The sequence below is a fragment of the Lissotriton vulgaris genome, chromosome 7 (assembly GCF_964263255.1).
Source record: "Lissotriton vulgaris chromosome 7, aLisVul1.2, whole genome shotgun sequence".
Taxonomy (NCBI): Eukaryota; Metazoa; Chordata; class Amphibia; order Caudata; family Salamandridae; genus Lissotriton; species Lissotriton vulgaris.
Genome location: NC_141695.1, coordinates 17277499 through 17299167, shown reverse-complemented (window position 1 = coordinate 17299167; position 21669 = coordinate 17277499). Strand labels below are relative to the sequence as shown.

Below are 21669 nucleotides of genomic sequence, written 5' to 3'. Positions count from 1 at the left end.
ACGGGTCCCCGCCTAATGCCAGCCCTGCAGAGAATTGCCACCCCCGCTGTCTTGGTGTCAGAGGATGCCCAGAATTGTGTGGGGTATCTAGGGTGTGCCATGCGTTTGGTGTCCCCCCTAAGAAGGTGCGTCTCCTGGAGGAGGATAATGTCAGGGGAGTGGTGTAGGAGGTAGCGCCATATTTGCTTCCGCTTATTGGGGGAATTGAGCCCTTTGACGTTGAGGGAGAGGACCTTCAGGGGTGCAGGAATGTTCACCATCATAGCACTAGGGGGGAGTGAAGTCGCGCATGACCCAGCATATCAGACCCCCCCGCAGAGAGGGCAGCGGCCACCTCGTCTTGCCCCCGGCGCGCCAACCCCCGCAGGACCCACCATGCCACCCCTTGCAAGCGCAGGGGGAGAGTAGTAAGAAAGGGCAGTGTGATAGAGAAGTAGGAGAAGGAAAGAGAGAAAAAAGAGAAAGTACGCAGAGAAGAAGCAGAACCAAAACAGGCCAACTGGGCCAATACACAATGTCCCAGGTACCGGACATCCTCTACCCGAGGGTTTGGATGAACTCAGGAATGTCACTTCCTACAGGACAGAGGGAGGGGGCAAAGATACGGGTGGATGGAATAAAGTTGAGTCGTCTCAGAGTCCGTGCACCCGGCTGCCCAAGGTAGTCCGGGGGTGCGTCGAGCCGTGGGGCGTACATGGTCTATGCAGGTGCCTACAGAGCGCTGGGGCTCAGTGGTGCGGCTCGTGGCCTGGTAGAGGTGAGGGGCGTCGTCCAGTCCATTCGACCTCCACTAGTGAGATAGGGGGGACCCTACCCCCAAGAACAGCGGGGGGAAATCACCATAGTGCACGAGAACAGACCAGAGTGTTTAGGGGGCAAGTGCGTGTTCAGGGCAGTCTGGGTCGCCGTTGCAGTGGTTAGCTGTCTTCCGGGGTCGAGGGGTGGTCCCCATCTTCAGAACCAGGGGCGATGGGCTGGGAGGTCTGCTCCTCGCGGTCGCCCTCAAGAGAACGGATGTGCGCTATGATGTCCTGTTTGGCCTGCGAGGTAGAGAGTGCGTCCACCGGGGGGGACCGTCGACGTTTACGTACAACGGACCATTCGGAACGTGGAGGTGCCTTCTCCGAGAGGGGAGGGCGAGTCGGGCTGTGGTCCGGGGATTCCGGCATGCCTAACAGTTGTGCCGCTTCACAATAGGACCTGAGGGCCCTGCGCTTGCCCTCCCACCGAAAGATGAGCGCAAAAGGATGGCCCCACCGGTAGGAGATGTTGAGGGTCCGGAGTCTCTCAGTGACCGGACGGAAGACCTTCCTTCTATGGAGTGTGGTGGGGCCAAGTCCTGGAAAATCTGGATCTTGTGGCCCTCATACCGCAGGTCCGGGTTATCCCTAGCCGCCTTCAAGATGGCCTCCTTCTCGGTGAAATAATGGAGCCTGGTGACGATGTCGGGCAGGAGGCCCGCTTTACCTCCCGCTCCAAAGACTCGGTGCGCGCGGTCGAGGCGCGGGGGGGCGTCCTCCTCACCCCACACCGCTTGCAGGAGGAGGGCCACGTAGGCCATGGTATCAGTCCCCTCTTCCCCGAGTGGCACACCCCGGATGCGGAGGTTGTTGCGGCGCCCCCTGTTTTCCAGGTCTTCCTGCTTGATCTGGAGCTGGATATGTTGCTCTTCAAGGGTCGCCACTCTCTGCCAGATCTGCTCTAGGTCCTCGGTGCGGGAGTCGACCGTCTTTTCCAGGCCGTCGACCCGGTCGCCAAGGTCGGTGACTTCCCTGCGTAGTTCTTTGACGCATGTATGGACCTCCGTCCTGAGGGACCCAATTTCCGTCTTCAAATCGGCCATGAAGGAGGACATGAAGGCCTGGGTTACCGGCGGAGAGTCGGTCGGTGGCGGGAGCTTCCCCCCTGCCGACGCGGGCCCCCCGAAGAGGACGGCGAGCCCGTCTTGCCCCACATGGAGGCCACTGATGTTCCCCTTGTCGTCGTTGGTGGGGGGTCCGGTTTATTCCCCTTGCCGCGGGTCATGATCCACTTAGGGCGTCGGGGGACTGTGGAGGGTAGGGGCAGCCGATGCGCGTAGCCCTCTTCCCTTGTCGGAGTAGAGTCTGTAGGAGGCTGCGTCGGCGCTCCAGTGGCCGAGTAGTCCAAGGTACACGCTCAGGGGGCAAGGCCACGTGGTAGAAGATGGCGATGAGGGATGTAGGCTCCACGAGCCCGAAGCAGGGTCAGGTCAGACAGCTGAGGGCCAGGGCGCTGGAGTGCTGCTGAAGCGGGGGGTCAACCGGGCAGGTAGAGCAGCGTGCAGGCAAGGAGCCGTCCGCAACAGATGTCTCAGGGCTCGGGGCCCACAGGCGGAAGGCCCCCGATAGCTTAAGGCGGGATGCGACCACCCGCTCTCGCCTGATGAGGGGCCTGTTCTCAGCACGATGTCCAGGCGGCCTGTGAGCGCCTAAGAGGGTCCCCTTGAGTGTCCCAGCAACAGCAGGCCCAAGGTAGGGGCGGCCGGTCGCGTGCCAGAAGATGGCGGGGGCCCCCCGGAGTCTCCGTAAGGCAGGTAGAGGGCTGCCCCGGCAAGAGATCACTGGGCTCAGCAGGGCCTCAGGGAGGGGTCAGGTTGGGGCGGATTCTGCAGCTCCTGAGTCCTCCGAGGTCCGGCCTCACTCACACATGGGCCCCGATCAGCCCCTCAGCCCGCCAACACGTCCAGGGTAACTGGGGGCACGCAAGCGGGGGCTGTCTGCGCTGGGGAGCCGGCCCTCCACCTCCAGAGGCGCTGCCGCCGGGAGTCAGCCAGGGGAGGAACGCGGCGGGCAGACCCGCGCCCGAGCCTCGCCAACGCCGGGCCCCTCCAGGAAGAGACAGGGGGAGGGGGGGCGGCGCGCTACTGCTCACCGGTGTGTCCCGCGTCGGTGGAACCGCTGCCAGACCTCGCAATCAGGGGGCCTCCGCCGATCTCTGCAGCCCGGGCCTGTCGTTCCCGCCAAAAGCCGGGGCCTTGCGTGAGTGCGGCGTCCAGGCAGCTGCCGCGTTCTCCGCCGGGGGCAGCCCGGCTCCAGCTCCAGTCTCCTCGGCGTTTAGAGCGGCAGCAGGCAGGTCCGCTAGGGGGGTATGGCCGCAGGCGGGGTCAGAGAAACTCCGATGCCGCACTCAGTCCGCCGCACAGGTCCCCTCTGCAGGAGCCAGCCAGGACGTCTCGGCAGCAGGCCCTCGATCAAGATGGCGGCCAGGGAGCCGATCGCGGCAGGTCCGGAGCTCCAGTCGCTGACAGCACGAACCTGCCCAGCCGTGAAGTGCCACCAGAAGAGATCGCCGGCAGTGTCAGCAGTGGTTGGAGGGTCCCCAGGGACAGAAACCCCCCGGGATCCGCTGAAACAGGCTCAAGTAAGCAGCGGGGTGACGGAGCTGACACGAGACACGACTGTTCACATCGCTGTCTCGGCCACGCCCCCACAATTCTGTTTTTAAAATACACCTCCTATCTATCAGCTGAGTGCATTTTGTTCAGAAAGGGCTGCTTGATTTAGTTACTAATAAAATAGTCTGAAAAACACAGTTGGTGTGAAGCAGCCAGTGTTGAAAGCTGTACGTTACCTTCTTTGCAAGGATATCTAAACGTGTTAGATCTTAATAACAATCTGGTGGCTGACAGGTTGGGGGAAGTCAGTCTTCACTCCGATGGCAGCATAACACAGGTATTTGTGATATAATACCTACCAAAAACATTCTGCTCAGGCCAAAAGCATTTACATGGAATCAAGCATGCATGCAGGAAATACAAGAGAGCACTTTAACCTTCACAAAATCTAAGCAAGATATACTGTATTTCCCATAAAAATCTAGTACATAATATTGCAGCAGAAAGGAGTGTAATAAAAAGCAAAATCATAGCATTGCTGCTTATTGACAATATATACGAGTCCATTTTGGAAAAGAGAAAAGCTGTGTCCAAATCCATCACTACCTCTTCCTCGACTGCAAACAGACCAGAACCATCTGCATTTGTTTTATTGATGTTTGTCTGCTGAGGGCAAAAGGGGCAGAGTGGCTAGCCGTAATCGAAAGCTCCCCATGGACCAATATAACCCCTTTACAATTGCAAACCCACTGCTGAGATTAACAGAGGCTGACGTAAATCAACACATGCACTGACATTATAGAAGAGACTCTTTGTTCCCGACAAATAAACAAAGGAAATTTCAAAGCCTCAACATGCTACTTTAATATCAAAATGTAATGAACAAAGTGGAATATAAAAAAAATCAAATCTCTCATCAACTGTGCACCTTAGCCCCTTCGCCGGGTGGCAAATTGCGAGGGGGGGGGGCTGGGCGTGGCGCTCAGGTACCCAGGGGCGGCTCCAGGCCGTCATAAATCATGGTGGGCGTGTGATCATGACGGCCGCGAACCGTCCGAACTCCGCCCACTGATTAATTCTCATGCACAGGCGGGGAATTAACTGCGTGTGGGTGGAGCGGCAACGTTCGGACAGCTCCCGGCCGTCATGAGCACACGTCTACTGTGACTCATGACGGCCGGGAGCCGTCCTGAGCATGGATGTGGTTAAAGAACATATGAAAAAAATAAATGAAATAAATGAAAACCTCACAGCGTTTGCAGGGTGACTCCACAAATAAAGGTAATCATAATAACAACAAACAACAGGGTCAGTTCTTCAGGACATGGGGCTTTGTGTTTTTATTTAATTAAGACACAATCTGACACACTAAAGCTCTTGCCTACAGAAGTCACTGCACACTAATAACCTCAAATTCCTCTGCTGCCGGCATTCTGGCAGCTATGGACAGCTCTCCACAAATTTACCTTGCCCACAATTTGCAAGTCTGAATCCACAGTATCAAGTTCCAACAGCCAACATTTTAGGACAGGTATGTGGGAGATTTTAAAAAAAAAATCAAGAGGATAAATATTCCCTATTAACTTCTATTGTAAAAAATGCAATTTAAGGTGGAAGACCGCTCAAATAAAGCCATTTTTGGCTTGAAAAATCGGGAGACTCCCACCTGAATTGGGTCTATTGGTTTGTACGGCACCAAAGAGCTTGAAAACATCCCAGACAAGCCGTGCATGGACGCATAAAGCCCAAGGAATACAGTTACTCGTAACAGTGCCCTCTTCTATTGGAAATGGCACCATTCGTTTTCCATAATTTTATGTGAGTCTATAGATCACTGTCTCCTATTCTCGTACTTGGTCGAAGCAGCTTTAGACAGGCATCCCGAGACTCAGCATCTCCATTGCCAGCGGGAGGGCTGGGAAGCACAGGCAAATGCAAGCGCCATCTTGGAATAGTTTTTTTTTAATACATATGCTCGCTTAAGAAAGGTTTTGCAAGACTTAATTAAAAAACAACCATGGTTCTAAGATGACCTTTATTTGCAAAGCATGAAAAATCGTGACCCGACCATTTAACTACATGCTCGGTGTATTCACTCCTTTCTGTTTATATGGCAATATAAGGGCTACTTGCGTTCCACACTGAACTGCTTGCTGCACACTGGCAAGTGGTCCCATCACCTGAAAACTTTAACAAGTTCCGGATTTTTAGCCAACAGTACTGTGCATGCGTCATGCAGGGAATTTTGAGTCCCAAACAGAGTGCTTAATGGGAAAAACAATGAGTGCTGGTGCCCAAAACTCAACTCAGAAGCCCTTGTTCTGCACTATTAAATGTTAGCTCGCCGAAAACTAAAGTTGCAAAGGCTTCAACCTCGTTAACCCTCTACCAGACACCATCTTCCCCTGTATCTCATTCTTAAAGGTTTCTGCTTTCTCGTCTATGCCACAGTTCCAATGCCCCAAAGCAGAGAATGTCCACCACTCCATTTAAAACAAGCATTGAAAATGCAATAGGTCTCGCCTTTAATTAAGGTAAATCCATTTGCTTTGCTAATGGTATTGTATAGCAAAGCAAATGGCTTTAACTTAATGAAAGGCGAGACCTATTGCATTTTTAATGCTTGTTCAATATTATATACACGCTATAGTAGCTGCTTATTTATCTTATACAACGAACAATCATTGACAAAGCCATTAGGCTTGACTTGTTGCAGGTATTATGTTGCTTGTTGCATCGTATATCTGGATGCAATGACAAACAGCAAAATACAAGTCGGAGGGCACACTATGCTAAACACAGATTGTTAGCTTTTGTGTGTTTAAGCCATGCCCTTAATTACATTAGCCATGCCCCTTTGAGAGACCCCACCGTTTTTAGGTCTCCTGGCGTTGAACCGCGCGAAAGCGCGAACTCGCCAGAGACCTATTGTGAGCGACTCTCCTTTCCAGGAGAGGGGACAGGAGCTGGCCGCGTGCAGCGAATTGAGCGGGCCACGCGCACGCGAACGCGCTTGCTGTAGCCAGCTCCTGTCTCCTCTCCTGGAAAGCTCCAAGACCCACGCATGCGCACACACAGAGAGACAGTCGCCACTGTCTGCTCTCCTCATGTGCACACACACAGAGACACAGTCCCCATGTCTGCTCTCCCCTCTAGCAGCCATCGCTCTTCACCCACGATTCAGTGCTCCCCCTAGCCACACGCTTCCCCGGGCACAGCAGACTCGCTTGCGCCGCTGCTTTTTACCATCCCGTGAAAGCCTGACCCCCGGCGCAGTCCTCGGTGTTGAGTTCCTGAGCTCTACATCCGTCTTGCGGGAGCACGGGCTGGAATCCGCCTTCACCGTAAAGAAGAACAGCAGGGCATCTGTAGGGTCCCCGCCAGACGCTTGCAACCCAGAGGACGCACTCCTGTTCTTGGCCGCCATTTTTTCTGCCAAGGTTTACATGCTCTTTACTGGACCCCGACACGGAAGGGGACGCGGAGGGGGCGTGGTCAAGGGAGGCGGCCCCGCCGTGATGTCACCACAGTGTTGCTTAGTGTACCCAGATCAAGAAACCAACTCTGGTGCTTTCTGCGTGCCTGCAGGGTTTGCCTCCATGATTCTCACTGGTAAACCTGTGCAAATCATGTGGGCAGACGGTGTAAACACCGAGTTTGCTCGAGTTGGAATGTGGGAAAAACAAGTGCAACTAATGTGCTATGCCCCAATTCTTAAATTCAAAAGTTGGAACGGTCCGCTCTCCAGCGTATTGTAAATTTGCAGACTTGCGCCGACTAGGAATGAAAGGGCTATGAATGAATAGTGTTTGCAATTTTTGATTTTAAAGTACCCTCTAGCTTGTTTTGCTTTTCACCAGGGCTGCACTGCATGATACCGCTCTGTTGTTCATAAATGTGTTACGTTTCATAATTTTATGCACTGCAAAGAAAACGCAGCTTTTGTTTCCACTCACCCAGACTCATTCAAACCATGCCAGCAAAAATTACCCAGGAAAATCTACCACACAGGAGAGGCAGCGCATAAAAACAGGGGAGGACTGAGGGCTCGGACGGAGACACATAGAATATGTCCCATTGCAGGGGGGACAGGAAACACACGGTTTCGTTTATTTTGGAAGGTTTGATTTACCTGGGAAGTGGCAAGGACAGGGTGAGGCACGCAAGCTGACAGGGACATATAAAATATAAAGTCATACAGCTGCGACCATAGAGACAACAAGGGTGTAGTGGAGAGAACGGGAGGCAGGAAAGGCTAGAGGAAGATGGGCAGACATACAGAGAGACACAGAGAGAGAAAGAGCAGAGAGGCAGATAGACAACGGGGGGATGGACAGAGAAGGAAGAATGCTGAGCGAGGCTAAAATGGGCAGAGACAGTGAGCGAGGCAATGCTTATGGAGACAGCCTGAAAAAAGGTATGACAGTATACTGATAGACGGGGCCGACACTACTGTATGTGTGACTGGTGCAGAGAGAGACGCAAGGGGTGAACACAATTGAAAGAAAAGTGGCATTCAAGATAGGCAGTTAGCATAAACAGCAGCGATGGAGCAGAGCACGACGAGGGCTGCTCTTCCGTTCTCTAAGGTACATGCATTTAACTATAAGTTTCCCACAGTACACGAGCTGCAGGCAGCAACGCTGGGAAACAGAGAGAAGCAATAATGCTCACTGTGGGCAATGCAGCTTATCCACCATCTTTGAGAAATTCGGAGTTAAAGGTACACATGACAGTGAAAGCGCTTAAATGAGGCGCCCAGCTGCGTCCGTCCCTAGCGCACACCTTCAAGACTGGGCCCCAGATGGGATGACATTTAACAGCTCCCATGTACGTATTTCTCACTTTTTCTGCCGCTGGCAGAGTACACATTTTTGCATGAGCTGCATAAAACAATGCAAAAGGGAACTGTTTAGAAGGGATTAAGTTGAAAACATTTGGAACATCTGTAGAGGAACTCTCTTGGTGTAAGCAGCCGCTCAGATGTTCCGCTTCCTGTTTTCTTTATTACCATTACTCCTCGGCACTCTGTGTAATTTGTGCAAACAGGAAATAAGACGTCTCGTGAGAAATAACAAAGTCTGGGTCACTTGTCAGCCGGTTTCATAGAGAAGGCGTGAGTGACTGAGAGCCGGCTGCCCGCCGCCCACCGCTTCAAAGCGTGTCCCTGCAGGTGGGGGTGCTTGCTGTAGCCCTGGCGTTACTGTTAACTTTATTGTGAAGCTATGAGTCAGAGTTTTTCATTCACACCTGTTGATTCAGTGAATAGGCAAAGTCACATTTGCTGTAGTAGATTGTAAAGTTCTTTCAGGAACATCCTCTTGCAGTACATGCAGGAGATGGTAGGGAAGTCACGTGACACTATCAGCAATACATTAACGGAGGCTAAATCAGGCTAGATTTGGGGATTTATTTTAGAAAACATTTGGACTCCCGCTTAGGCCGAAAAATCACACCAGAAACACTTTTTGTCACAGAAGTGTTAACAAATATAAAAACGTACAAAGATCAATAAAAAAGTGAATTCACATTTTAATATTTAATGTAACAAAGACCTAAACCCAGTTCAATATTTACTTTACACACTCTAAACCGTGCCCTAGCCTGCTTGTTTAACCCTACAAGCAGTCTCCAGCCTGCCATTTTCTGCTCTTACCTATTGACGGGATGCTCTTGGAAGCGTATGACGTGCTTCCAAGGCATGTTCTATCTCACCTTCCTCTCTCCCAACTTCGCCCTCCTTTCTCTCCACTTCAACTTGCTGCCCCACCCACTTCACCCTGCCACCGACTCAATTACAATAACTTTTATGTAAGTATTAATTATTGAAAACAATTAAAAGCCATTGTTATTTGTTATATCAATACATCTGAATCACGTAAGTACAACACATATGGCATTACAAATGCTATAGGTGTCACATTTGCAAAACTTATAACTATTGGCGTTGTCATGCATAATGCCAATAACTCAAACTTTAATGCTGCGAGACCTACTGCATTGTAAATGCTTGTTTTCAATTCCCTTGGCAAAACACAATTGTCTCTAGTAAAAGACAGTGTTAGCCAAAGCTGTCAGACACATTGTAATTTGATGTACGCTGCACAGCCATGCAAGTAAACTAAATATTGTATAAAAACAACAGTAATGGTTAATTATAAAAGCATGCAGCTTGATGTTCGAGCACTCAGGGCCCCTCTCCCCCACCAGCTCTTATCCTACCAGCTCCAGGATTCTAGTCCCTGTGCACATATCTCATTTGTGCTTCTGTTTGCTGGCTCCACTGCGAAAGGTCTGAGCAAACAGAGAGGTGTGAAAAAGCATCATCTGAGGACTAGTGTTTCAGTCTACCATGCAGGCACCAAGGGGCATGTGTGCAAGTTCTGAGGAGAGCCCCAGAGCTTTCTGTCTCTTACCTGAAATGGAAGTTAGGTGCAGGGGGGCTTTTGTCAGCTGGCAGATTCACTCAAAAATTACTTCTAAATAATCGGAATCACAGGTAGATCTGCGCATCTCCTTTCTATAAGAGGCGCCAAGTGAAATAATTGACCTGCACAGTAATTAAACAGCTACGCGGCCTTTCATTGTATGCATGCACGCTTCAATCCTGCATGGATTACACGCGAAGCTTTATTCCAGTAAAAACCTTAGCTAGACCTTGAGTGCACCTCCGAATATGGTATTCGGGTGAGCACAGTTACGTGTTCTGTTTGCTGCCCTCGGTCATCAGCCGGGACTGGCGCTGCTGCCATCATGCCCTCCAAATACTTTACTCAAACAGTCGCACGTTCTCCCATCGCCGCTCTGCTGCTGCTGGCTGGCTCGGATACTACCATCCGATGTCCACATGGTCGCACAAGCTGCGGCGCCACTTGTCTTGGCGTGTGTGGCATAGACAAATAAAACAATCACTCGTGCTGCTGCCTGCACCAAGACACTCATTTTTTCATAAACTCCGAAGGGCTGATGAAGTGGCAAATCATGTGAATCCCAGAGAGCTCCTCGGACCACAACTTGCAGTGGCACATACAATGTTTCCAACTGGAATTCTTACACTGCGCCGGCCAGCCGACCCCGGGTCACCATAGCAACCACTGAGTTCTCCCCAGAAGAGCTGATCCGATAGGCCCAAAGCTCTTTGTCTGACCTGTCATTGTTTTCCATCTAAGGCTCGTCGTCGTCAACGGTTTGAGGTCAACTCGGGTGGCTTCAAGATCTAAACAAATGACTGAATAAAATAAAAACAAAAACAAAGACTCACCTCACTAAGGAAGTCCGGCGCCCTCAGTGTTGGTGCACCTGAAAACCTCTTCAGATACAGATTTTTGCACGGATCCTTTCCTCGTGCTTCGAAGATAATAGACCCACCCCGGTTTCCTTGGCCGCTCCTTGCGGGAAGCCTCGCGCCAGCTCCTGGGGTCGAGCATGGCTGCGCGAACCGCGCGACTGTTCTTATGCTGACCCACGTAACGGAGGAACATGTCAGGATTAGTTGCAGGAGGCTGGGGTCAATGATCAATGCAACAAGGATTAACTAGTCGAAGCTCCGGGAGGGGTTGCAGTGGTACACAAAGACGTAGGCTCTTTGGCTACCAGAAAGACCACAAAACTAAGTCTCACCCCAGATCAGTTGCCTTAAGCACCGTTCAGAGCCAATGGAGAGGGGGAAACACCAGCATCACATACAGAGGAAGGTGAGAGCCCATCAGCAAGGGGGCAAATCAACATTAAAGACAGAAAGGGAGGGAGGCGAAAGGGAAGGCCAGTTAGGAGACGGCGGGGCTGGGCAGTAAAGTGGACTATCACAGAAAACAGGGGGTAGAACATGGCTGGTGTCATGGGCAGCAATGAGAGATGTGCATGGCATCTTCGGCAAAGGAGGGGGTAGCAATACGGCTGATGTCACAGCAGCCGGCACCATCGGCATCACAGGAAGCAGAATAACAAAGAGAGGAGAGCAGAGCAAGGCCAGGGTCACAGGTGAAGGGGTGAGCACAGCGTCAAGTCTGGTGCAACGGGTAGCATGGGCCTTGGCAGGAGGGAGCAGGGTAAGTCTGGCATCAGGGGTGGAAGGGGGAGGAGAGCACGGGCGGAATCACAGGAGACTCTGATGGGGGGGCAGAGCAAGGCTCGAGTCAAAGAAAGCAGGAGTTGGGGGGCTCAGGTCAGACATGTGGCACAAGAGTCAAATGGTGGGTCTTATCAGGGCTGGAGTATCAAGACATTAGGGGATGAGAGATGCTAAAGAATAGTAAGAAGGCCAAGGTGAGTATTTTTGATGATGGAGGGTGAAATAGTGTGAGCCTGTATGCATAAATAGATCACTCAGTGAAAAGAACCCGGGACTAGGGATAACCTACAGATAACAACACATTACCTGTGTTTCTCATAGTGCAGCTTGCTTGTGCAACATGTTCTAACACAGTCTGGCCACACCAAGGGTCGCACTACTTACGCATTCTTTAAACACTAGGACCCTGCAATCTATTTACTTACCTGCAAGCAGTGTGACCACGAGCATCTCCAGTCTCCACTGAAAAGCATTGGGACAATTTTCACCTCTACTCCAGGCCGCCCCTGTGCTGCCGCTGGTGGTGCAGCATGATGGCCGTCTCAACCTATTTTTAAAAAAATCTGTCTGGATCCCCTTTTTGAGTGTGTGTCCATTATTGGTCAATGTTGTATGTCTTACACCAGTCTGTTAGGCCTAAGCCTGCTCGCCCACACTGCCACTAATAGAGCACTCTGGGTTTCCACTGAGCCCGGGACACTTTTGGGAGCCCCTGGACTCTGCGTTGGAAGCACCCAGTGGTGATGCCCTATTCAGAGACAGCTCTCTGCAGGGATCCCCCAAGAGCAGACACACAAAGCTCCTCGTCCAATGCTTCCAACGAGTTTAACAAATTCACACGAAAAACTCAAGAGTCTGATGAATAGGACAGAAACCAAAACAAGGTTCACTCGCCCTCGTGGTCACTTACTGCCTCGGTGAATTTACAGAGATTTCGAATCACAAAGCAAGCGTTTAAATGCTTATTAACTGCAGGAATCGCCGCACAGACCGGCCAGGGTACAACCAGGAGCTCTGGAGGGCGGTTAAAAGAGCTCCATTCATGTCTGTCTTCCGGTCCTATTCTGTGCCTGTCTTCCGGTCCAATGCTTTGTCTATATTCTGTCCCTTAGCTGTGCCTGTTTTCCGGTCCGATGCTTTGGCTGTCTTCCGGTCCGCAATCTGACTTCCGGGCCGACGTGCTTCCTTCTTGTCCTCGTTGTCTATTTTCCGGTCCTATTCTGTGCCTGTCTTCCGGTCCAATGCTTTGCCTATCTTCCGTCTCTAAGCTTCGCCTGTCTTCCGGTCCCTCCTGCCTGGCCTGCTGGTCTTTGTTTCTCTTTTTCTTGGGTCCAGGGGCCGGGTAGAGCTGGCTGGAGTGGGAGGAGGCGTTTGAATGAACTGTGAACCCCCCATCCCTCCCGCCGTCCCCGGACCTGACACCTCCTCGAGTCCCTGCAGACGGTGAGTAAAGACAAGTCTTATCAAATATTTCATAAATTATCATAAACGCAGAGTGACCTGGTTTATTCCCTGTCCAACCGCCTAAATAGAGTCAGACTTGTGTTATTTAATGTCTCCTGTCCCCCTCGAGGGGACCCCTGAAGTGCTGAACCCACAGGATGGGGCCCTTTGCTGAGATTGTGAGCCCCCCAGGATGGGGCCCTCTGGTGAGGATGTGACCCCCCCCAGGATGGGGCCCTCTAGTGAGGATGTGACCCCCCCCCAGGATGGGGCCCTCTGGGGAGGATATGACCCCCCAGGATGGGGCCCTCTGGTGAGGATGGGACCCCCAGGGTGGGACCCTCTGGGGAGGATGTGACCCCCAGGATGGGGCCCTCTGCTGAGGGTATGACCCCGCAGGATGGGGCCCTCTGGGGAGGATGTGATCCCCCCCCCCCCCCGGATGGGGCCCTCTGGGGAGGATGTGACCCCCCAGGATGGGGACCTCTACAGAGGATGTGACCCCCCATGACGGGGCCGTCTGCTGAGGATGTGACCCCCTGGTGAGGATGTGACCCCCTAGGATGGGGCCCTCTGGGGAGCATGTGACCCCCAGGATGGGGCCCTCTGCTGAGGATGTGACCCCCCCAGGATGGGGCCCTCTGTTGAGGATGTGACCCCCCCAGGATGGGGCCCTCTGTTGAGGATGTGACCCCCAGGATGGGGCCCTCTGTTGAGGATGTGAACCCCCAGGATGGGGCCCTCTGGGGAGGATGTGACCCCCCCCCCGGATGGGGCCCTCTGTTGAGGATGTGACCCCCCCAGGACGGGGCCCTCTTTTGAGGATGTGACCCCCAGGATGGGGCCCTCTGTTGAGGATGTGACCCCCAGGATGGGGCCCTCTGTTGAGGATGTGACCCCCCCCCAGGATGGGGCCCTCTTGGGAGGATGCGACCCCCCAGGTTGGGGCCCTCTGTTGACGATGTGACCCCCCAGGATGGGGCCCTCTGGAGAGGATGTGAGCCCCCAGGATGGGTCCCTCTGTTGAGGATGTGACCCCCCCAGGATGGGGCCCGCTGGGAAGGATGTGACCCCCCAGGATGGGGCCCTCTGGTGAGGATGTGACCACTAGGATGGGGCCCTCTGCTGAGGATGTGACCCCCCCCCCCCCCCAGGATGGGGCCCTCTGCTGAGGATGTGACCCCCAGGATGGGGCCCGCTGGGAAGGATGCGACCCCCCAGGATGGGGCCCTCTGGTGAGGATGTGACCCTCCCATGATGGGGCCGTCTGCTGAGGATTTGACTCCTCCATGACGGGGCCCTCTGGTGAAGATGTGACCCCCCAGGATGGGGCCCTCTAGTGAGGATGTGACTCCCCAGGATGGGGTCCTCTGGGGAGGGTGTGACCCCCCAGAATGGGGCTCTCTGCTGAGGATGGGACCCTCTGCTGAGGATGTGACCCCCCCACCCCCCAGGAGGGGCCCCTCCAGTGATGCGCTGTGCATCATCGTCTCTTTTTTTCTCTTCTCAGGTTTTGTGACTTTCATGGTAGTCATACGTAAAAGCAAACACTGTAAGGCCTGCCCTGAGCACAGTGCTCCTCTCACTGGTGTGTAGCCAGGGCCCTGACGCAGATGGTCGTCATTGAAATGTTCGACGATGCAGCCAGACAGCCAGTGCTTAATTTGTAAAATAAATTCATGAAGTCAAATAAGTTTCTCTGAAGCCCGCGCTAATGAAGGTTGGGGAGTACCGAGGCTGCATAGCCCAGATTCCACCTTATGCATCAGTCCACCACCAGGCACATCGTGCCTCTTTATCTCACTCCTGCAGGTTCATTCTTCATCCCTGCTTCCTGCCTCTTTCAATGTTTTTATTCCTTCTTCTTCCCCCCTTTTATGTTTTTCTCTCTCTCGCCCTTGATCAGTCTCTGTGGAAGAAACAGAAGTGCTGATTCAAAAAATGAGAACTAATAGCCCCTACATGCAACCACAGGCTCAAATTAAGCATTAAAGATACCTAAAATCCTGCTGTCAGCAGCCCAGAAGGTCCTCTGGCCTCTGCATAAGGCACACGAGCAGGCCAGAAATCTGCCAGTTTTTGACGGATACCGCTCTTCCCATTTATAAATTACCCACAGCTTTGACTGTCCTCATACTTGGGAGCTAGCTGTTCTGTGTCCTCTTTACAGTCATTGACAGTAGTTGATATAGGTTGTGGATGGGTATGTTATACTACACAGCATTATATTTTGGTTACTGAACCCATTCAGGGGCTGATAAAGGTCAGGGCAAGTTATGCATATTTTCCTGATCAGTGACTTTGTAGAAGTGTTATTGCCACAATTGGATACACATGCACTGTGACATGGGAGCTATTTTCATAAACATTATCTAAAGTGTACAAATCACACAGTGGGTTGCGTCTGTTGTGAGGGTTGAGTAGTGGCAGTCTGTGCAAAGACAGGCCTGCTGCAAATGTTCACTGACAAGTGTTTGCAATTGTAACAAGAAAAACTTTCCAGGCAGATGCAGCTGATGGTGCAGGCCCTTCCTGGTCAGTCCTTGACTACTAGGTAGTAAGCCTGGTGTATACTGTTGACTTCCATCGATGGATGAGGGCCTTATGCCTTCTTGCACTCAAGTTGGATAACATTGCCAGTCCCTTGGCAGACATGGCTTCAAAATCTGTGGAGACAGAGACACAGAGAGGGGTAGAGAGGAAATAGCCAACACAAATACATTAACAGACATGCAGTGGCACAATTCTTGTGTTTTGAAAACTGCCCTCACTCACACACAAATGTGTGTGACATGTTTCATCATCGGGCCTGCTAACAGAACGCCCTGGCGTAGCTATCCACAGGACGGAGCATGGGGAGGGGGAAGCACAAAACAACATAAAAGTGACAAAACAGTGATAACAGAGTGATTGTTACCCTGAAATCTGTAGGTCACAAATGCTGAAAGGGGAGGGCAGGGGGTAAGAGACTCGAGTACAAAATCATGAAGAGATTTATCAGAGAGATCCTCCAAGTAATGAGGTTCAGGTTAACAAACACTAAAATCAGTTGCCACAAACTATTAGAAATGACATAGCCAGCGCATGACGCAGTAGTCGACAAGGTTAAAAGGAGTACTGCTGTGCATGCTTCACAAAAATGCATCAGACACTAGCGGTCTGTCTAAGAGCAACACACCATAGTCATGCAGAACATTGACAAGGTGATGCGTAACATTGCTATAGTTTACCAGACAATATGCTGATTGTGCTAGAATGATAACATGAGGACAATGTTGTCACATGGATACAGGCCTGGGACTTTCACCCGATAGGAACCACCACAAATACAAGTCCTCGGTTTGCCCGCTGCAGGACACCTTTCACCCTGCAATTGTTTGGAAACCATCTCCAGGTTAAACTGTAGCTCCCAGGTTGTGATGTCCACTCACACAACCTCCGCACCACAAGAGAAGCACAGGATGAGTAGCTGGACAGTCAGCCACGCTGCACCAAGGCCTTTCTTCCAGGTCACAGCATCGCTTTGGATATTGGCCTGGACAGGTCTACTGTAACTTGTTTGTTTCTAATCCAGTGCAACTTAAGCTCCCTCATTCCTTACGATGAATCAAGCCAGAGGGAGCACTTGGCTTTACAAAATATTCTGGAAGGATGGAGACCACTACCTCCGTCTAGTGCTAGTCCTGTGAAATAGACTACACTTTTAAGCACTACAAGCTTAAATCGGTGGCCCTAACATGGGTAACTCACCATAACTTTTAGCCCAGTACACTCAGACACTCTGCATACATTCAAAGTGAAAGTGGGGCTTAGTCATGATGTACTAAAATAAATTCCAGAGAGAGCTTTAGGGTAGCCTCCCCTCTGGGTAAACACGTCCTGCACACTGCTACTATAGTCAGCTGCCACCGACTGATGGTAGTGTAATGGTTTGCTTGCAGGCAGAGTAGTCAACCACCTTACAAGTTGGACCCATTTGAGTGTACACAATAGACCCTGGTACTTTGTTGGTGAGCACTTTTACTGACCAGGGCGCAAGTCAGTCAAGAACACTGTATCTAGGACTTGCCACCCCAGAGTGTGACATACCACCGTCAGGATTCATTCCTCAAGCCCAGTATTTGTCACATTTGTTTGCACTCTGCAGAACGGCTTGCACAAGACTGTAAAAGGATTTCCAAAGTTTGCTGACCACCAGTGAATACAATGACCAGATAGCAAGTATGAGACAGCTTCACTAGACCAGTGAGGTGGTGGCTTTGGGCAGCACTTTTTATAAAGTTTACTTCAGAGTGAATTTATGAATAGGTGGCACACGTTTTCAAAATGGTCCCCTGAATCTTGAAACCAGTTTTCCAGAGCATTCTATATTCAGCGGTGATGATCTCATGCCTTTACACACTTGCCAGGGGCACAAGAACAATTCCTCTGGCTGGCGCTGTGGGTCTTTGAAGCATTGCTTTACTTGGTAGAGCTTTCTAAGACAAGGAAAGAAGACACTGTAAGCAGTTAACTGTGACAGACATGCAAATTGTACACTATACAAACAAATCATACACATCTCAACGCCTTACTATTAAATTAGAAAAATGTGCTGCATTTCCTATGATTGTTTTGAGAATAATTTATTTAACCCTCAATTACCCCCAGGTGGCCTTCAAGGATCAAATTGTTCCTTCACACCCGATCCTCTTGTGCATCTCCGGTTGTCCTATCCACAATTTATTCGAATGACAACAAAGTGAAAAAGGAATATGGTTCACTGTGCTCCTTTAGCCGCTGCACCAAAAGGAACTGTTTATTTGCGCTTGAGTTCACTCCTCGTGATTCAATGGCGTCGTCTTGCATGTGCATGTATTCTAGTTAGTTCTAATTGTTAGAAATGGGATTTCCGGTTGGCTAAGGCTTGCGCCAAAGTCAGGCAGAAACCACCACTCCAGTCAGGGTATGGGTGTTACACGCCAAGATAACCCCTGCTCACCCCCTTGGTAGCGCGACACGAGCAGTAAGGCTTATCCCGGAGGCAATGTAGGTTAAGTGTTTGCGCATGCGCCCACCAGCAACAACATCCCAGGCCCCCCACAAAAGGAACTCCACAGAAGGTTATATATAAAAATAGCCTTTGTATTATACCAAACACATTAGATAATAGCCACACAATTTACACTGTGCCACTGGCACGGGCAGAATTTACAGGGGAATAAGCACTTTTAGAACTAGCACTTTGAACATGGGATAATTGTAGCACCAAATAGCAAATGTAGCACACAACCAGTAACCACTGGCAACAGGTAGGTACACTCTACGCAACCCTAACCACCTTAGCCATATATTACGCAGGGATACTACCTCACTAGTAGAACTATACTAGGAAACCCAACCTCCTAAGCATAAAAATACATTTAGAGGTAACAAGACAGGGTGCGCAAAACATACTACACACAGTACATTTCCTAACACCCAACAAGAAGTACATAAATCACAGTAAGATCCAGGTTGCGCCACTGCGCAAAAACCTAAACGTAGCAGCTGCCAACTACTTGCTGGGCAGCTGAGGACAAGAACAGGGCCTAAACGCTGGTACTAAGTAATGCGCAGCTGGGGAAGGCCAAAGTAGGGGTGAAGGAGTGCGACTCACTCCTGAGTCCAGAGACAAGTCCCTAGGAAGAAAAACCTAAACGGTGCAGCTGCCCACTACTTGCTGGGCAACTGGAAAGCACACTGCGACTTGGGCCCTCACTGGCCATTAGGAGCAAAACTATGCAAAACTGAGCCATCTGGCTCTAGAGATAAATGTAGCGCACAGGGGAGCCCTCTAGGCTCTCAAAACATCTGTGCCCGTTGGAGCCTCGTGGGCTCCAATCACGACAATGTCCCCTGAAGCCTCTCAGGCTCTAAAACAATGTGTCCACAGGAGCCCTCTAGGCTCTTAAAAATAATGGGGCCTGTGGGAGCCATCTGGGCTCGGGGAACGTGGGAGCGGCCCGCTGCCAACCGGGGCCACTCTACCCTCTAACATGCCCCCCAATGTGCGTGGAGTCTCCTGGGCTCTGACTTATGGAGGAAATGCTGAACAACGTGGGAGCGGCCCACTTCCATCCGGGGACGCTCTACCACAACAACTGCTCTCGACATTGGAGCGTCCCCCTAGCAGACGGGGGCTGCTCGAGAAAATAGGCCGGGACACCGCACTGTGCCTCACAAGGCACCACAACATGGACGGAGCTACACCCAGCCTGTTTACACTCACCAGGCTGCTCTCCTATCATCCGGCGGCAGACGCTCTCCGGGGCTCCCCTCACTCCGGGGAGCTCGGCCCCTGGAGGGGGCGCAACAGGCGCCTCTTCACCCGGTCCCCCGTCTCTGAACTGGGCCCTGAGAAATGGAGCCCGCGAAGCCAGCCGCGGCTTCTCCTTGGCGGGCGGGCCTTCCGGACACACTTCTCTTCGTGCTTCCATCCGCAGGCCCCGCCTACAACCAGGCGGGCCGCGGTTCTCGATGGCAGGGAACGGATCAATGAGGGGTGGGCTCCCTCAAAATTAAGAATAGAGAAAGCGGAGTGGGCACCCGTCCTTTTAAAATAATCAAGGCAGTAATGCAGGGTGGCACTTGTAGGAAAATATGCAATAAGCGGGGTGGGCACCCGCGAGGCCGGTAAGATCAAGGGAATCCCTCGAAAAGGAGATCAGAGCGTTCCTCTTCAGCGGCAGAAATGGCAAACACAAAGGGGCACAGCATTTCCCTGCATCAAGGTCCTGTAGAGTTCAAAAGCACAGCAGACAGGGTTCCTAGGGCAAGGAGCAGGCATCTCCCAGCAAAGCAAGTCCCCCAGTCACCCAGTATCCAGGGCATCCAGGGGCTCAGCAGGGCCCAGGGAGGCCAGCCTTCCCCTGGGCCCCAGCAGCAGCACGCAACTGGTAGATTCAAGTCAGAAAAAAAGAACATTTAACATGAGGGCACAGCCTCTTTTTATACACCAAATCCCTTTGTCTCTAGGGTACAGGGTGGGGGAAAACCAGACGCAGCTGTTTCTGGAGCACTCTGTTGTGCTCAGCCCCTCTTCCCATTCACAGGACAGGCTAGGGACATCGGTCACACCACAGGGGGCGAAGCCAGCATTGTGGAGGGAAAGCCCAGCCCTATTCAGGTCCCAGGCGCAGCCCCTCCCTGCCATCAACATACAGATCTCCCCATTCACCACCTGGGCAGACCCATCCTGACTCCTGGAGCCAGACACGCCAGCCAGCTCCAGCCAATCACAAGCCAGACAGTCAAATCACATTAACTGCACCGACATGCTAACTTCTAGACGTGGCACTTCCACACTAGACACAGTAAAGCTGCACACATAATCGCGCAGCATTTACTCTCACGAGTTCGCACATACCAAACTCGACCCTGCACTCCCTACACACCAGGAACTACCATGGACACACATATCCCCCATGCATTCCTATGGGAGGCCAGGCCAATCTCACACACGCACTCAGAGAGCGCACGCACTTCACACTGCGCCACCGTGCTAAAGTGCACAAAGACCTGAAATCACTATAATGATGTAACATTAAAAGGCAAAAAGTTCAGGGGTGAACCTGCCAGAAGGGCCAAGTCCAACACTAATCTTTTTTGTTTGTTTTTCTTACTTTATGCAGGGTTTCAAGACTGGACATGAGAAAACGAACACTTGAAGAATAAGATCGAAGAACAGGGTTTTGGAGGTCCAAAGCTGGTAAGCTTGTTTTGAGTGCAGACCTGGACCAGGCCTAGACATTTCCTCTGACGTTTGTAGAAGAAATCCAAGAGCCAGACCATACCTTGGGTATGGTTAAAATACAACAGCACCCAAGATGCTGCCTAATCTTTTGCAGGTTTGGAAATGTCACCGTAGTCTTGTGAGACTGCAGGACCGGGCCTTCAAGACCAGAAGCAGTGCACTGGCTGGGGTGACCACACTGCTAAGGAGAGTATGTGGCTACGGAGGCCAGCTGTGATGACCAGGAGAGCACATCACAGGCAGGATAGGACTTCCAGGAAGCCTCAGAGCTTAGGTTTTGGGGGTTTGATATGTAAAGGACTACAGGCCAGGTAATCCCTTACAGCACCCCGTCAAGACCAGCCCACTGGTGGGGTCTTTGCTAGGTTTTGGGTATAGAGTAGACCGACAAGCTGGGTTTGGAGGTACATGTGCTATTTGTTCTCAAAACCTTTCCTCTGGTCTAAAACCTTACAAGTGAACCTTATAATGTGAGCAACCTTTTAATGCCCTTATTAGGACCAGCCTGGGAAATAGGCCGGATTTCCTGAACCCAGAGTTACCAGCACTCCTGTATCAGTTGACGAGTGTGGCCATGAACTTCCATTAATTAATGAGAAATTACATGAGGAATCAGGTCCCATTCCCCTGTTAGTTAATCATTTTGGACCCGACTTTCACCCTTAGAAGCAGCTGAAGACTCCGGGTGAGAGTAAAGAGATCTTCAGCTATCCCACAAATCTCATTAGTCTGATTGGAGATGCAGGTAACTTCTGTTAATGGTCCCCTCGTAATTAAGGGGCAATTTGTAATGAGGGCTTTAGTCTTTTAGAATCTAGAATGGCGCTCGCTCAGCTGAGCGAGTGCGGACAGAGCAAGAAAGGAATCACTGCCCCAGACCGTCACTTGGATTAAATACAAGTTCTCAAAGAGTACCCCTGGGCCTTGAATTGCCCAAAATGTTTACATGCGAGTGCATTGCATCTTTGATGAGCTTCCTCGTATATGAATTGATCGCACCAAAATGAACAGTTTTCTTGATTCAAA

General features: G+C 51.5%; 1 protein-coding gene across 2 annotated transcripts in view; it reads left to right on the top strand.

The window, feature by feature from the left end:
- LOC147700533 (uncharacterized) overlaps positions 1-21669 on the top strand; it is a 140829-nt gene that overhangs the window by 97421 nt on the left and 21739 nt on the right. The window contains exon 1 of one of the 2 annotated variants that reach the window (XM_086929684.1): positions 20540-20598. The exons of the other annotated variant lie outside the window; for it this stretch is intronic. The gene's annotated coding sequence lies outside the window, so the exon portion shown is untranslated. Of the gene's footprint in view, positions 1-20539; positions 20599-21669 lie in introns of those variants that run through there. 2 annotated transcript variants of the gene reach the window in all.